The 16,628-nt window shown below is 41.2% G+C and overlaps 1 protein-coding gene across 2 annotated transcripts in view; it reads right to left on the reverse strand.

Annotated features, from left to right (window-relative positions):
* PPM1B (protein phosphatase, Mg2+/Mn2+ dependent 1B) overlaps positions 1-15,911 on the reverse strand; it is a 77,938-nt gene extending 62,027 nt beyond the window's left edge. For both annotated transcript variants that reach the window (XM_015813087.1, XM_015813086.1), the window contains exon 1: positions 15,656-15,911. The gene's annotated coding sequence lies outside the window, so the exon portion shown is untranslated. The remainder of the gene's footprint in view (positions 1-15,655) is intronic.
* Between the last annotated feature and the right edge of the window lie 717 nt (positions 15,912-16,628).

Consider the following 16,628-nt stretch of genomic DNA (forward strand, 5'->3'; position numbering starts at 1 on the left):
TCAATGGGTCAGATTAGATATTCTTATGACAGGAGAAGAGATTTAATATAAGCATGCTATTTTTAATATTAATAATACTTTCTTTAGATATTTTAATTCGTTCTTTTGAAACCAATCTCTAAAAACACTATTAGCAAACTTTTAACTCTGACCAGCTGGAGAACAATTTCAAGAGCTTAAATTAAATCTATACATGCTTGTTTGTACACCTCAACCAACATGTTATCATCTATTTCTAGTCCGAAAAAGAAAAATTACATAGGAAGGAATTATTACTATAATTCTCAGACTTTTTCCCATGGCAGTGTTACTAAATACTGTATAAGTAGTCCATGACTTAAGACCACAATTGAGCCCAAAAATTCTGTTGCTAAATGAGATGTTTGTTGAGTTTTGCCCCATTTTACTACTTTTCTTGCCACAGTTGTTAAGTGAATGACTGCAGTTGTTAGGTTAGTAACATACTGTCATGTTTCCGACTAATGAAACACTTCAAAGAACTTCCAGGCATTGTTTATCCTAAAAAGTCTGTATTTTGTATAACAGAGTGTCGGCATGGATGGATGCCAAGATCTGAATTTCCCTTCCTTGCACATAACATTCCAGGCTATTCCCCTCCCCTATTTTGCAGTCATAAATCACGTTTCCAATCAACCCGAAGGGCAAAGATTCACTTCCGTTCTGTATCTCACACATTGCGAAGCTACTTGGGTGAAATCTAGCGATGTGAAGGCTGACCGACTCATCAAAAAGTTTCATGAGAAAAACCCCAACAAACCAAGAGATAATCCATGATATATGCTTTTTGTTTACATACAGGATCTATCCTTTTTGTAAGGGGGGCCGGATGTCAACGCTCCTAATATTGGATATTATTGCTTTGACAAAATATGCAGAACTGTCTGGTGTTTTTAGAGTTAATTTAGATGATGCTGGGAGGGGAGGAGAAAGATAAGGAATTTAGTGTAGACACTCCCCCTTAGCCAGATGGGTTAATAAGTCCTTTAGGAAGGGGAGGAGATATTTATTTTCCACACACTGAGTTCAGACCCTTATAGTCTACGCAGAGACGAAGAGACCCATCTTTTTTTTTCTTTGAACAACATAGAGGCTCCCACGGTAGATTTGGCCCATTCACTGCACCCCCTCGCTAGGTTTTTGTTCACATATCACTGCATCTCCTCCATTTCGAGGGGGGACATATCGTACATTCTCTGTCGTGGGAGTTTGGCTCCTGGCACCAGTTCGATAGAGCAGTCATTGGGTCTGTGAGGGGGTAGAGCATCACATTCTTTTTCACTAAATGCCTCCGCTAGTCCCAGTATTCGCTAGGGATGAGTGATTCGCCTGGTGGTGCTGAGGCAGCCATGTGCGCTCGCTCATTGGGTGGCCTAAAGTGTCCCGCAGTGGGAGGCTTAGGCCCTATAGGTAGTCTCACAGTTCTCATTACTTTCTCCTAGCAGATAAATGGCTTCCATTTGTCCAACCAGGCTAATCCTAGGATCACAGCCTCAGTCATTTTTGGGGCCACCAGGAAGCGAATAAACTCCCAGTACTCACCTATTTCTAGGCGTACGGGCTCAGTTAATTGCGTGACTAGAGTCCCTCCCATCGGGGAGCCATCGGCTTGCTCAAACCTCACAGATTTGGAGAGCTGTTTTGCCCGTATGCCCATTTTCATGGCAAATGGCAGGCTAATAATGCATCGGGTGCATCCAGAATCGATTAGCACATTTAAGTCTATTTGTGTCCCCGACTTAGGGATTATAAATTTGGCGGGCAGTGAAAAAGGCGGGACGTGTCGACTCACAATCGGGTCGTTCTCTCCTTCGTCGTCGCTGTCAAAGGAGGGTAGAGTGGGGGCGGATCCACCTGGAGTCCCGGCATCCTCCTGTGCAGGGGATGTGACCTGGGCAACAGGTTCCTATGTGATCCAGTTGGATTTCTCTCGTCAGCCGCTGGGCAGGTTCCTTTCTCGCCGTTGGTTCTGGTCTGCTCTGTTGCTGGGGGTAGGGGAATGGACAGTTTGCTGCTCGATGTCCCTTCTGTCCTCACTGGAAACACTTAATTGATGGACCTGCAGGTGGCCTAGGTCTTTCAGCCATCGCAGTAGTTGGAGGTTTCCGTGGGGGTGATGGCTGTTCAGGTTGCTCTGGCTGCTGCTCAGATTCAGGTAGGGGAGGCTTCTTATAGCGAGCAAGCTGAACGTCTAGCTTCACCGCTGCCTGGTACCATTTTTGCAGCTGATCAGGTACTGCTCGATAGATGCAGGCCTGAGAGAAGTGGTCGTCTAATCCCTCAATGAAGAGATGGATTAGGGATTGCTCAGGCCACCCCTCTATTCGACCTGCTATCTTGCGAAACTCTTGCACGTACTCCAGGGGAGGCCTGCCGGCTTGTTTTATTTTGTGGATTTGTTGTCCTGCTTTGAGGCCTATGGGTGGGTCCTCAAATCTTTCTCTCAGCCCTAGGAGGAAGAGGTGGGGGTCCTCCAATTCGCGGGCTTGCTCATTATATAAACTGTACGGCTATTCGGATGCTTCTCCCTCTAGGCTGGACGTAATCACATCGACCATGGCGCCTGAGTCCGGGTAGAGATAGACCCAATGGTCCAGATGAGAGCGCACTTGACTGAGGAAGATCAGCTTTTCTGGTTCCCCAACGAAGGTTGCTCTGAAAGGTGGAGCCCCCCATTGTGGTTGTTGCACCCCCAGTTGCCGCATGCCCAGGGGTTGCATGTTCAGGGGCTGGGGCCACCTCCCCTGCTGCTGTAGGCCCCTCAGCGGTTGCTGTACGTTCGGGGGGCGGTGACAAATCTTGTTGTGGTCGTCCTCCCACTAGCTGCTGGTCTCCTGGCTTCTGTACCACCCCAAGCTGTTGCAAGGCCTCTATTAGCTGTGGCAAGCTCTGAGGCTGCTGATCATCTACCTGTGGAGGATGCCAAATTCCCCATTGCTGCAGAGGCCTCAGACTGGGATTCCCTCTCTCTTCAGGGCTGGAGTCCCTGGCAGGGGAAGAAAGGGTCTGGAAGGCTGTCTGATCTGTAATGGAAGGTCTGCAGGCTCCTCTCTGCAGGAATTGATTTCTGCTTCTCACCTCTAGCTTTTCAAATCTTTCCAGTGACTCACCTGAATCTTCAGTGGCAGGCAATCTGGTAGCTCTCCATCGATCTGTATTTGCCTGCCAGCCTTTTGTCTGCCAAAATTCATCTTCCCACAGCATGCTGTCTGTTGCTTCCCCCTCTGGGGTACCAGCAGCTGCTGGGTTATCATCTTCAAGTAAGCTCCCTTTTCCCATGATAGATTTTCCTCCTGAATTTTTGCCAGCTTCTCTCAAGCCTAGAGACAGCGGAGGGAGTTCAGGACCCCAGGTTGGTTGAAAAGGATTTAGATCTTGGCATGATGCCATGGTTCCGACTAATGAAACACTTCAAAGAACTTCCAGGCATTGTTTATCCTAAAAAGTCTTTATTTTGTATAACAGTGTCAGCACGGCATGGATGGATGCCAAGATCTGAATTTCCCTTCCTTGCACATAACATTCCAGGCTATTCCTCTCCCCTATTTTGCAGTCATAAATCACGTTTTCCAATCAGCCCGAATGGCAAAGATTCACTTCCCCATTGGCTTTGCTGGTTAAAAGTTTGCAGGACACTGCAACCATCATAAATATAAGTCAGTTGCCAAACGGCTGAATTTTGATCATGTGACCATGGGGATTCCACAATGGTTGTGAGTGTGAAAAACAGTCCCAAGTCACTGTCTGATGCCTCCCAGAATGGACTGGAGTGATTGCATTTTGAATTTTTTGTATGTGGTGTAATGATTCAGACCCTTGAGGTCCAGAATTGCTCTCCATCCCCCCAAGGTCTTGGGAACTACAAAGAGGATGGAGTAGAATCCCCTTCCCTTCTGATCTGGCGGTACCGGTTCTATGGCCTGAATCTCTAGTAGATGTTGAATGGCCTCCTGCATAAGCCCCCGTTTTATTGGATCCCGTGAAGTGGAACAGGTGATGAAGTGACCTGGGGGACTGGCCAGAAATTCTAGGGACAGGCCAAACTGGATTGTTTGTAAGACCCAGGCGTCCGTGGTTGTGAGTTCCCATTGATGGAAGAAGTGGGTAAGTCTTTCCCCTATGGGAAGTGTGGTATGAGAGTCACTTGGACCTTCTTTAGGGACGTCCTGCCCCTCGAAATGGCCGCTTGTTCTGGTTCTGCTGCCTGGGTCGAAATTCCGATCTGTCATACGGGCGGTCATATGGCCGGTCCTGTCTGGGCGTGTAGGGACGAGAGGGCTGGATGATGCTGAACCTGCTGCCAGCCGAAAGGGCTACCTGCGGGAATAGGGAGTGGCACGCTTGTCGGGCCGTTTGGTAAGCTGAGCCATGACCTTCCGTTTGTCCTTGTTTTCCACAAGGTACGGAGTCAGGGCCTCCCCAAAGAGATTGTTGCCCAGGTAAGGGGCAGTTGCAAGGCGCCATTTGGCCTTGGCGTCGGCCTGCCAGTGTTTTAGCCATAGCATCCTTCTGGCTGTAACATTGGAGGCTAGGGACCTGGAAGCAAAGTTGGCCGACTGTAGAGTCGCGTCTGTAGCGTACTCCGTCGCCGCAACCATTTTGCTTAGGTCCTGGTGGGTCCGAATGTCCTCGGGACTCTGGCCTGGAGCTGACGAAGCCATAAAAGGTTGGTTCAAAGAAGGACACGCAAGTGGCCGTTTTAATTGCCCACGCAACCGATTGATCGGTCTTTTGATAGGATAAGTCCCATTTTCTGTCCTCCGCTTTAAGCGCCTCCGCCATGTCCCCGGAGACTGCGGTCTGGGACACCAGAGGGGTCCAGGCTTCGTCTACCTTGGGGACCATTTGAATCTTCGTTGCCTGTGGTGGCAACCCAAAATGGCGGCCGCAACTTGTTCTTCGGCGAGAACAGCCTCTGTAGGCCTCAAAGGCAAGTTACCGCAGCACTGGAGTGGTGGCGGCAGCGCTAGACGCTGCAGTGGGAGGGTAGCCAGCAAAACTGCCTCCGATCGACAAGAAAAAACGAGGCTCCGAAGGCTGATTTTTATTTTCATTGCCTTTGGCGGCAACCAAAATGGCGCCCGCGGCTGTCCCAGGCTGCCGGAGACAACTCCGGAGGCCTCGAAGGCAAGTGCTGAGTCACAGTCTGGCAACGTTAAAATCTGCTCAGTAGGTTCTAACGAGGGAAGGAGGAATGATGTACTTTAAAGCAGCACTGTATATTGCCTAGGGAAGTTTTCCCCAGATCTCTGGGGAAAGAGAAAAAAGGGAAGCTGCAGATGCCTCCCCCCACCCCTTACACCTCAAATCGTCCAATTTGAGTCAGCGCTGATCCCAGCGCTGCAGGGGAACAGTGGGGAAGGATTCCCAAGATGTGGTTATTTAATCAAATTGCTGAGGGAAATTAAGGAAAGGAGAATTCACAAATGGATCTCTAACCTTCTAATCTGCTGAGAGAGCCAAACCTGACACGTCTTCAAGAGCTTGAGACCAAGTCAAGACTGGTCTCCTAGCAACAGGGGGCGTGACAAGTTTGGCTACTTGGTCTCAAGAGCAGGCAGACAGAGAAAACCCATTGGTGGATTCTCCATCTCCTGTACTGGAGAAAAAGTAAATCACTTCCATACTAATCCAAAGAAAATGATACAATAATATCTACACTATCATAAGATTTGGGCTTGGCTTGAGGGATTTTTTTTTCAAGAAACATCAGTACTATTTACAAGTAAAGAAGTAACCAAAGTGATACAATTAATGCATAATATATTACAGAGGAATTAACATAAAAATACATTTTTATTTTTATCAAAATCAAAAAGGATTTTAAAGAATCCATCCATCTATCCATCTACTAAACCACCCATTTCCCTCAGAGATGTTTTTTAATCTGAGTTAAATGCCAGTATTTCCATAATTGTATTATGTAAAGATACACCTACCAAAAAGGGAGGGGGGAAGAAAACTATAAAAACATTATGAGTAAATATTTAATTTCTACCCTGAGAGATTTTTACCTTTTATTTAAGGACATGATTTATCCAAAATAATAATCCTTTCTCACTTCGCAGTAATCATACCTATTTTATTGAATTGAGTTCCAGAAAATTAACCAGGCATGTTTGCTTTAAGATAGCTGTATTCTTGATAAGTCTTCATTTCCCTTTTACTGAATTTTACACTTTTACTGAATTTAATTTTAAAGAAGCTTTCTGCTTCATGTATCATTTGTACAGCTATAGTATTGCACAGCTATAGTACAACACTACGTATTAAACGCGCTATCAATAGGATTATATAGAATCCAGCTTTGTTCTATACTTTTTTATTTATTTCCAAAGTTAAAATACAGAATAAAAAAAAGAATTACAATAAAAAACAGAGAAACAAACAACTGTATAAAACAAAATATCAAGCTTATAGACAAAATGTCCCCTCTGGTTGAATACCGATAAATATATTTAAGCAGGAAGAATTATTCCCATTTCCCCTTGCAAAACAGGTCACCAATTTATAAATGTTTGCATCTATATTTGCAAAATTGTTATATAACATTAAAAAATATCACAATTGTAGAAATCTATTACCAATCAACCAGTTTGACCTATCATGTATCTACTATAAAAAAGTTAACAGGCAGTCCCAACCATGAAGCTAAACCTCAGAGACCTCTGTTAACGATCTATTATTGTATTTAACTCACAGAAAGTCCACAAGCAGTTTCTATTCTCTCATAAACTCACTACTCTATTGTCTCCAATCCATCCAGGATCAAATATACATCAACTGATCATGATAATAGAAACAGCTCCTAGTTTATTAGCGCTTGAGGTTGATAATTCCAAACAGTTACACTACTAGGACATGAATGGAGCATCAGGTCTGCAGAAACTAACATTTTAAGATAAAGTGGCACCAACATAATGGCACTAACAGATATTCAAAATGTGACACTATAGTGCCAACATAAACAATCAGGAATTTTTAATTAAGACAGCACATTCTTTATGGTAGAATTTTAAGAAGGAGTATCACTGTAAATTGATTATATTTTGCTGAAAATATAATGTTAATAAAAATTGCAATTCTCTCTTTCCTCCCAATTCATTTAACTTTTTCCCTCATCTATTTCCATCCACTTTTATTCCCATTTTCCTTTTTTTTCTCAGTGCATTTCTCCTTCCTTCCCATGTTTCTTGCTGTTTTTGCTGCAGACTGTGTGCGTTAATTAGCACTAGATGTCACAAGCACATTACATTTGTGATCAGATCTTGTGACGGCTACTAGTAAACTTCCAGCTGCATTTTAAAGTGTTAGCATTAGTCTTTAAAGTCCTATCTGCCAAAGTATCAAGGTGTCATTGCCTTTTCCAACTAGAACAGACACAGGAAGAAAAATGCATGTAATTCCTCACTATCAAGACACAGTTGCCTTTTCTGAAATTGGTTAAGAGAAAGTTATCCTGCAAGGTTTTTTAACTAATTAGGATATAGATACTAACAAAGGGGGTTTTATATATTGCATCACTTAAGTATGACTATTGATTTTAACTATTTGTATTATTATTGAACTATGCCATAGATATTTAACAGTTTGTATATTGCAAAGTCATATGACTAGAGTGATATTAAAAAAATATTTTTAAGGTAAACATTTGCATACGTTATATATGCTTATTACTAAGTGGTCACCTGCACAGATGGACAGTAGTATTGTTTTCAGCTGAAACTGGCAATTTTGAATTTAACAACTTTAGCATTACAGTTCAGTTCTCGACTTACTACTTAATGGCCATTTAAAGTTATGATGGATGTCCCCAGAACTATTTACAACCCGTTTTCAGAGTTATGATGGCCACACACACTCCTGCAATCATGTGATCACATTTTGGGTGCTTGGCAACAGCTCACCTTTATTGCTGTTTCTAGTGTCTCAGAGTCACATGACCACAATTTCCAGCAAAAAAACATCCATTGAGGAAAATGGATTTGCTTAATGTGGCATTCAACTAACAACTGCAGTGTTCGCTTAACAATCATTGTTAAAAATGATTGTAACTTCAAATTTAATCACATGATGCTCGATTTACAACTGTAACAACTTATGACTATAATCCTAAGCTCAATTACAGTCATAATTCAAGGACTACATGTATAGGTAGTCCTCGATTTACAGTCACGATTGGGACCATAATTTCTGTCCTAAGTCATAGTAGACATTGGTTGAGACAGATTCACTTTCTCCAAAAAGGCGTACTTTTGAAGTCATTAAATGAATGGTGATAAATCGAGGACTACATGTACACATGATTTTGTCTGTGTTTCTAACCCTTTTCTATTTACTCTTCTTTGGGGGAAGTTTTCTTTTTCCTCTGAGATAAAAACAATAAATTTATGTTATGATTTTATTTAGCCAAACATTTTTAGATCACATTATAATGTGCAGCCCTCACAAGACAACTTGAGATAATTAAAACATGAAATGGTGTCACATACAGGCCCCCAGGACATTCAAAGGATTATGATAGCATTCTGGTTGAAGAGAGAACCCAGATGGCAATGAAAGGAGAGATTTTAATCAACATGCCAGATGTTAAGTGGAATCTTTCAAATGCACTTAAAAGCAGGAGCAGGAATATGTTAGAGACATTAAAAGGCGCTTCTCTAAAACAATTAGTAAAATGCCCAACAAGAGGCATATTCTAGAAACTAGTTTTGACAAATAGGGATTGGTTACCAGAAGCTGAGATGTGAGAAAATTTAGGTTCTAGTGATCACCATTGCCTTTGGTTTAACATTAAAACTAATATAGCATACACTAAAACTAAAGTTTTGTAGACTTGAAGCGGACAACTTTTACCAAAATGGGAGATTATCTAAAACATAAATTTAAAGGGTGGCATAAAGTGATAGGAGTCAGTGCTCAGTGTACGCTGATAAAATCTGCCATCCTGGGTGCAACTAGTCTCTACCTGAGGTTTATTACTAAAAATAAAAGACAAACCCACTCTGGTTCACAGCAGATGTACATAGGATAATAAAGGAGAAAAAATCAGCAGAGATATAAAAATAAAAATAATAGAAATGTAGCTGATTGAGAGGTATATAAGAAGCTACAGAGGGAAGTCAAACAAGTTATTAGTGCAACTAAAAAGTGCAGAAAGAAGAGGAACTGGCTAAATCTATTAAAAAGGGGGGACAAAATCTTTTTAGTTACATTAGCAACAAAAGGTGAAAAAAAAACTATGTAATTACTAAAATCAAAGATTTAAACAATTCTTAGGTTAAATGAGACCTGGGTATACCAAGCCATCTAATCAAATTATTCTGCTCAGTCTTTTCAACAGTAGATGCCAATAACAAAAACAAATTGGAGGACCATATTAGTCATAGCAGTGCAGGTTCTTTTCCAAGGTTTTTAGAGGTGGAGGTAGCAGACGGGTCCAGATGGTATTCATCCCAGTGTTTTGAGAGAACTTCTAGGTGGGCTCGCTGGACCATTAATTGTTCTGTTTAACCCGTCTCTCCTAATAGGTGAAGTTGTTCAGGACTGGCAAACAGCTAATTTTGTACCAATTTACAGGAAAGGGACAAGGAAAAAAGCTGGAAACTATAGGCCGGTGAACTTAACATCTGTAGTAGTAAAGTTAATGGAATCACTCCTGGGAAAAAGGATTAATATTTAAAACCGCACAACTTGATGGACCCAAAGCAGCATGGCTTTACTGAAGGCAGATCATGTCAAACTAATCTGATTTTTTTTACTATGTCACAAATGTTTTAAACGAAGGTGGTACTCTAGGCATAGCCTATCTAGATTTTAGCAAAACATTTGATACAGTTTCACATAATGAGCTCATTAAAAAGTTGTACAAGCTAGGGCTTAACCACTGGGTGGTCCAGTGGATAGGAAGTTGGCTCAGGTATAGACTCCAGAGTGTGATTATTAGTGGGGCACTGTCTGAACAGAGACCAGTCATAAGCGATGTGCCTAGAACCTATTTTGTTCAATGTGCTTGTAAGTGACATAACAGAAGGATAGGTAAGGTTTGTCTTTCTACCGATTACACAAAAAATGTGTGATGGAGTTGATTTGGCATTGCTGGAAAATTGATCAAAAATGTGGAAACTGCAGTTCAGTGTTTTTATATGTAAGATCATGCATCTGGGGAAAAAGAATCCTCTGGCAGAGTACAGTAATGGAGGTACAGTGTTAGACAGAACAACAAAGAAAAGGATTTAGGTGTGCTCATAGCAGATGATTGCAAAATGAGAAACAGTGTGTGACCAGGCATCTGTGAAGGCAAACAAAATTCTGGGATGCATCACTAGAGGATCACCAGCAGGAAAAAGGAGGCCCTAATCCCTAAAGGAGGCATTACAGATGCACATTTAGAATACAGTGTCCAGTTCTGGAGACCTCACCTGAGGGACAAAACGTATCAGGCTAGATGAACTGAATATCTATAACTTGGAACTCAGAAGGGAAAGAGGGACATGATTGAAACCTTCAAATATATTAAGGGTGTCAATAAGGTTCTAGAAGGCAGTTTTTACACTATTTAACAAAAATCAAGAACATGGGGGCATAACCTCAAACTGGCAGGAGGGAAGTTAAAAAATAGTGTTACATACTATTACTTCACAGAAATAGTGGAAACTTGGAGCCAACTTCTAGTGGAGGTAATGGGTCAATCGTCAGTAACTGAGTTTAAATATGCTTGGGATGCTCAACAACTCTTATAACAAATACTCCAGGTTCAAGAGAGCCCAATACTCAGGGAAAGTGATTACTTTTGCAAAGAACAGAATGAAATTTAATTTCTGCAGATTTCTACCTTGAGCCTTCCTTCCCATTGTACATTTCAGTTGGGCTCAAAAATTACAAAAGATACACAATTTTTTAAAATGCTATTATTTCTGAACTCTCAGATGCTGGCAAATTATCCATATATTTTAAAAGCTGCTTACAAAAATTTAGTTATTCCTATAGTCATACTTCCATATATTTGCAAGTATACTGCAGCTCTATTATGTGCAGTAACATCTGTACTGAGTTAGCAAGAATCTTTAAAACAGTATCCATTACTGAATGATTTGGTAACCTTAACCAAGTAGCAAATGAAACATCTAGTGAAAACTATTTATTTCTGCTATCTAAATATTTTCTACTATCTAAATATTTATGATGTAGAAAAAAATCTGGTATGTAGCCTGATTCTTCCTGAATGAAAGGGAATCAGATTATATTCCTTTTTTTACTCTTCTTTCACACCAACTAAACTTTTCTATCCTACTTTTTCATTGTGTTCGTCATTTCTGGCATACACTATATTAACAGTGATCTTACTACTGATTTATTCTATAACAACTCATTATAAAACTTGTTATAGAACCATAATCTTCAATTCCATGAAAAACTAGTTGTGTACAGTTTCTCCAGAAGAGAGAATTTAAAATTGGAACATGAGATAAGCAGATCACAAATACACTGATTTCAAAACCTGAAATGTTCTCATGCACCGGTAATTGCAGACATGTCTTAGTTATTGAATTCTAGTGAAACTAATGGTGAAAGGTACGTTGCTCATAACCAAATCTGATGTTTATTATATAGCAACTTTTCCTTAGACTACTCTGAAGCTTATTGTACTCTTGCATTGTACATTTTCATATTAATAATGCAAGAAACATTAGGTATCAAGGTACTTTGCAATTTCACTTCTAATTAAAAAAAAACTGGCAAGTCAAAGGAACAAGGTATGAGTGCAATGCAGTCACTGCTTTCATTAAGTTTCAATGATTTAAGTCATAATAAAGTATAAGTTGTGTCCACTGGAAAATTTGCAAGTATCCTTTTTCGGATATTCAGATAAAGCATACCATTTATTAGAAAAAGAACTAAAAATAGCTTCACCTTTAACATTGGATACTAAAGAAAAAAGTGGGGGAGGGGCAATGAGACTATATGGTAGAATCCACAGCTAAGGAATAAGAGAATATTAAGGAAGAATTCAGCTGGTGCCAAGACAACAGGCTTCTTGGCTATTTCAGTTCGTTCTAAACATAAACAATTCATATGCTTTAAATGGTCAAGCTACTATTTGGTTTTTGGCAGAACTCCAGAGAAGTGAAGTTCTATTGTTATAAAGCAGCCACTGAAAAACATGCCTCTGACATGCTTTGGACATTCTTGTGAGTTTGTACAATATGAATGCGTTATTTACTTAAGTACCTTTAGCGTAGGGTCTAACAGTAATTCAGGATTTCATAGTAAGGACCAGCCCTTTGAGTCATGAGCTGCAATCCTTCTTTTCTAAAGCTTCAAGGAACTTAACAGGATTGCTTTATTTATCCCAATTGCTATTTTGTTAATAAATTCTAGCAGTATTTCATTACTATTGCCAGTTTAAATAGCCAAAGTCCTCCATTAAGAAGTACAGTACTTTTGTGATTGTACACTGATACATTTTAAACAATATAGAAATTTATGTGATAAAAAATAAGGCAGCATACACATAAACATAACCAGTAAGTTGCTGATTAAGACCACCTGAGCAACTCAACAATGCTCTGCTACCATTAAATATTAGAATATTTTTACACGTCTGTTTCTTATAAAATTGTCTTTTCTGTCCATTTAAAGCTAGAAATCTGTAGTACTATTAGGAAACTAAGATGGAATCAACAGCTGGCAGCAAGGTAATATAGGTAAGCTTAGTGAGCTACCATTTCTCTTATTCAATTTTAGTTATTAGAAAATTATAACTGGGCAATATGCAAATAATGCTGCTACCTTGTAAATAGTTGCTACCTTGTAAATCTATAAAGCTCTATGGGGCGATATATAAGCCTAAATGCTATTTCTATTACAGTTGGTACACTTAAAACCTGCTTCCTGCAGTATACAACAACAATAAAATGCATAGGAAAACCAAATATTGTTCTATTGTATTAATTTTAAAAGTATACCAAACCTGCATTAAGCTGCTAGAGATGAGATTTCAGAATACTATAGGTTTAACATTCTAATTAAAAGGCCATATTAACTCTTATATATTGCCATATTGCCTGTAGCACCATCCAAGCTTATTGAAACATTGTCCAAGCTATCTTTAGCATATGCAAAATCAATCTATCTTGTATTCAACATTTCCAATCATTTTTGTAGTACAGAGCAACAAAGAATCCTCCTTCCCTATCTAAATTTTGCTGTACATAGATTATTTGAAGGTATCAGAATTTCCACATCAACAGTTTATAGCAGAGGTGGGGAATGATGACCTCTTTATGACTTGTGGACTTCAATTCCCAGAATTCCTGAACCAGCATGGCTGGTTCAGGAATTCTGGGAGTTAAAGTCCACAAATCATAAAAAGGGTCATTGTTCCCCACCTTTGGTTTATACCATTATGTAGCTACTGTTGCGGCAATATTCCTAATTTGAGATAGGCTTCATATTACCACAATAATCAGATGCCATTATAAAGTGATATTGCAGAAATGATTGTGTAACACTTTGTGTATTTCATATTTGATAAATGGACAGAGCAGCTTACAATTGGGTTGATTAGTTGTGGCATGCACGACTAATTATTTTCCCCAGGCAATGTCTCCATTCCCTCCACTGTGTTATAATGAGACCTACTGTACAGTCTTCACAACTCTAACCAGTAGAAAACACGATCTTAGGAGCTGCAGAAAAGAACATAATGTGACAGAATAAAAAACGCCTACTGGAGGCAGAAAAAACTCCTGTCTAATCAGCTGTGATAAATCACAATGTTTATTTTATGGATGGCAAGAGATTCTAATCTTAACTTTTAAGGACTTAAGTTTTGAGAAATTATGTTAGAGAAAAAAACCCATCCTATTACTATATTCAAGTTTAGATCTTCATCAAAAAAGCAAAACACTACCACTATACAGGAGGCAAGTTCTACATAAATGATATAGAAAGGGATTGGTTTCCATTACAGTAATGCTTTTTAAATACAGCTAAGTTATCTGCTGTAAGAAACTAGGGTAACAGAATGTCAAGGGCGATCCATTTCTGTAAATTCTTAATACTTTTAATCCCACTTTTTTCACAAGTTACATGCACTTAGTCAGTCTTGTGGCAAATCCACATTGAACAAGCTATATTGTACTCAGATTAACTTCACTAGTTTAATATATGTGGATAACATCATCTCAAGTGCACATGGCTATGTAAGATAGTCATCTTTGCAAACACCTATATTTTCTGTATATCACTGTCTTATTCTGCTAAAAATCGTACCTCCTAAATTTCATTATTCCATATATGACTTGAATAAAAATTCTCAATTATTATTGATCTAATAATTCAGCCTACAAATAGCATCTCCCTTTAACAATGCTAAATCCTTTGACTAATTACACATCCACTGAACAATCAAATACAAGGTACAAATAAGTTCAAATTTGCAACTCCATCTTTATTTATATTAGTACCTTCTCATGAAATATCAAGATGTTTTCTAAAGCAATTGCAAGTTAATTTCAATCTAGTCTTCAACTTTCTAGTCACCATCTTAGTTTTTCCAATCATTATGCAAAATTAGAAATTTGTCTTCCATTTGTACTCCCTTAAACTGAGGACATAGAAAGCAATACAAAACTACAGAGAATCACTTATGAGATTGGAATAGAGATTTTCAAATAAATTTGTAAAAATAGTTTACATTATACATGTTTTCTACTGAGGTAAAGTTTAACATCACTTTGTAATGTATACCAATAAAAGTAAAATTAGTCAGCAAATACATAAGCAGCCGTCAAGATCTGAATTCCAGCCAACCGCCAAAAGGTATAGATTTCACTAGTAGTCTGTCCATCACCAAAACTACAAGCAATGTGGGGCTACGTCCTTCAGGGCTACTAGCACGAAGAGAGTTGTCTCTTTTGGCAACATTAGTTCCAACCTGCATTAATCCCAGCACCGCCCCTGCAGAGAATCTACGTTTCAGATGTTCGCGTATCCTATCAAAATCAGCAAATCGGGGAGGCCAGACCCTTTTGAGCCTTTTTTTAAAAAACGGACTAACTATAAAATTCCACCCCGTAGTCGACATCCAAAATAACGCAGCCTTAATATGTATTGGAGAAAAAGGTCCTCCGTCCGCCCAGGCCTCTCCCTCCCATCCAAGGCAGGGAACCGCGAGATCGCGCACATCCAGCCCACATCCCAGAGCTTTTGGCCCCATCAAACGCTCCCTTCAATCCCAAACTGCGCCTTCCACACGGAGGCCCCCGCGGAGCAGCCGCAATCGGCCACGAGGGGCCTATGATCGGAACCCCCCACAGCCCGCCCGCTTCCATCCTGCTGTTCCGACCGAGGACCCCTTCCATCTCTTCCCCCCCCCCACCCCTGGCCTTACAGTGCAGATACAAATTCAGCCATTGCGCTTTCTCTCCGCGTTACACAGAAGCCCCCGCGGTTGCTGCTGCTGCCGCCCGCAACGCCAGCGGAGGCCGAGGCCGTCCTCTTCCCCCCACTCTGCGTCGTTTTTTGCTGCGCGCTCAACGTCTCCCGCCTGACAAGGCCTCGTTCTCCCCCCGTCAGCCTTCGCCCCCGCCCCGCAATCCTTCCCTCCGAAAGAGCCGGCCCGGGCCTGTACCTGGCGCCGCAGCCTCTTGGCTTGCCTAGAAACTCCGCGCCCGCCCGCGGAAGGAGCCTCCGTCTCCCCCCACTTAGGCTTCGGCTCGGGTCAGGCTACAGCTCTAACAGACCGCCTTCGCCTTCTTCTACTTTCTCCTCCTCACGCAGTGGCCTCTCCGTTCGTCGGCCTCTGCCCTCGCAATCCAAGCGCAGTCAGCAGCGCAGACATGTTGGAAGCCTGTATCCCAGCGGCCGCTACTAGGCCCTCCCTCCTTCCCTGCCGCGCAACGTCAGAATGCACCGGGTGGGAGGAGGGGACAAGAGCCCCCTCCCTTACCAGAGCCTCGGAGAGAGACAGAGAGGGGGGGGGAGTGAGAGCCGAACCGGTGTTTTAAAAAAAAAGAAAGAAAAAGATTTACCTTTACTGGTCGCAATGACGGTCACTCAAACGCTCTGGTCCCCGCCCACATTTCCATTGGATCTTTCACCTGTCAAATCTCATAGTCTAAATACCGATTGGCTAATTTATTTGCCATTTATAAAACAACGCCCGTTGGGTACAAGTCTTTCTTAGCTTCCCATCAATTGGCCGATAAGTCAGGTTCCCGCCTCCATCTATGTGCTTCTAGAAAGCTACATGGTTATGTAGAATGAAGCTTCATTGGTGCCACACAAGTGCCAATTGACTTATTCACCCCGCCCCATTTCCTACTACTTCTTTCTCTTACAAAACATATACTGATTTCCCCCCTAGCCCGCCTTTATTTTTCCGTCATTCAATTGGCTTACAAAGATGTCCATCTTACCCAGCTTCCGCGTCCTTTAACAGAGTTTCTCAAATAGCCGAAGAGGCGAGTGTCAATATTGCGCCCTGATTGGGTAGGGCTGCAAATGAGGCGGGGTGGAGGGGAATGAGAACGAGGCGGTGTTTGAAAAGCAATCGAACTAGTTGCCCTCCCTACTCCAGTCTTCAAGGCCATAATGGACTCTTC

Source organism: Protobothrops mucrosquamatus, unplaced genomic scaffold (genome assembly GCF_001527695.2).
Source record: "Protobothrops mucrosquamatus isolate PMUCROS unplaced genomic scaffold, P.Mucros_1.0 scaffold134, whole genome shotgun sequence".
Classification (NCBI taxonomy): Eukaryota; Metazoa; Chordata; class Lepidosauria; order Squamata; family Viperidae; genus Protobothrops; species Protobothrops mucrosquamatus.